This window comes from Echinops telfairi, unplaced genomic scaffold (assembly GCF_000313985.2).
Source record: "Echinops telfairi isolate 266 unplaced genomic scaffold, ASM31398v2 ScPeMD7_7469;HRSCAF=8507_1, whole genome shotgun sequence".
NCBI classification, from domain to species: Eukaryota; Metazoa; Chordata; class Mammalia; order Afrosoricida; family Tenrecidae; genus Echinops; species Echinops telfairi.
The window spans coordinates 138,316,673-138,318,134 of NW_022111373.1; positions in this window are offsets into that span (position 1 = coordinate 138,316,673).

The window sequence follows — 1,462 nt, forward strand, 5'->3', positions numbered from 1 at the left end:
TTATAAATTATTATTAGTTTCATATCTTACACCATCCGCTGTCTACCTTCACCCACCCTTCTGTTGTCCGTCACCCTGGGGGCGGGTGCTGTACATTGATCACTGTCATCTCTTGCCCTTTTCTCCTCCCACCTTCCCCCTACCCTCATGCTAGTACGACTCTCATGATTGGTCCTGAGGGGCTTGTCTGTCCTGGATTCCGTATGTGGAGAGCTCTTATATGTACCCGTGTACATGCTCTGGTCTAGATGGATTTGAAATGTAGAACTGGGGTCATGATAGTGGAGGTCAGGAAGCATTAAAGTACTAGAGCAGAGGTTCTCAACCTGTGGGTTGCAACCCCTTTGGGGGTGGCATGACCCTTTCACAGGGGTTGCCTAATTCATAACAGTATCAAAATGACAGGTATGAAGTAGCAACGAAAATATTCTTATGGTTGGGGGGTCACCACAGCATGAGGAACTGTATTGAAGAGTCGAGGCATTAGGAGGGTTGAGAACCACAGTACTGGAGGAATGTTGTATGCTTCATTGGTGCTGTGCTGCACCCTGGCTGGCTCTAACCTCAAGGGCACAGTTCAGGGAAGGAGCTCTGGGGCAGAAGGATCTGGTGTTATGGGTCGTGGTGCCCACTGCATGCCAGTTTCAAAGAGGCCAGGAGAGCTCCGGTGACTCTCCGTACCATTCAGAAGAGGGCTTTTAGGTATTGGGCCAGAGATGGAGAGACAATGAGAGAACACGGGAGAGAAACAGGAAGAAGCACTGCCTCTCCATCCCTGGACCTGACATTCGATCCTGCTTCCACGGAGTTCATCTGACACCGATGAGTCAGAGGAGACCCAAGGGCAATGCTGCCCAAAAAGGAAGGTAAGGAGTCAGGAAGGGGCTGGAAAGGAAGGACACACGGAAACAGGAACCCCCCGGAGGAAGTGGGAAGAGTGCTGTTCCATTGAGGAGGATGCAAGCAATGGCATGCAACAAACGGTGCATAAACCGTTTCGCGGGAAGCTGATATGTTCCAGGAGCATTCACTCAAATCGCAATCCAATGTTTCTGAACTAAATCTCATACATGATATGAGCCAGCTCTCCCCTGTCACCTGGGCTGCTGTGAGTTGAACACCAAGGACCAGATGGCACCAGCGACCAAACCAGCATCTTTATGACTGGTGGTGGCCTGAGGCCTTTGGTGCAGCCACTGTGTGTTGCTGAGTGCTTTACCATGTAGGAGGTGGTCGCTGGGTGCTGCAAACCAGTTAATGTGTTTGACCCATAACCAAAAGGTCATTGGTTCATGTACAGCCAGAGATAGCTCGGGGGGGAAAAGTCTTGGCAATCTATTTCCCCAAAAATCAGTTATTGAAAGCCCAGTGGAGGTCAAGGATGCCTTGCGTTGGAATAGACTCAACAGCATCTCACAAGGCAAAGGGTGTGTGTGTGTGTGTGTGTGTGTGTCTGCCTTTT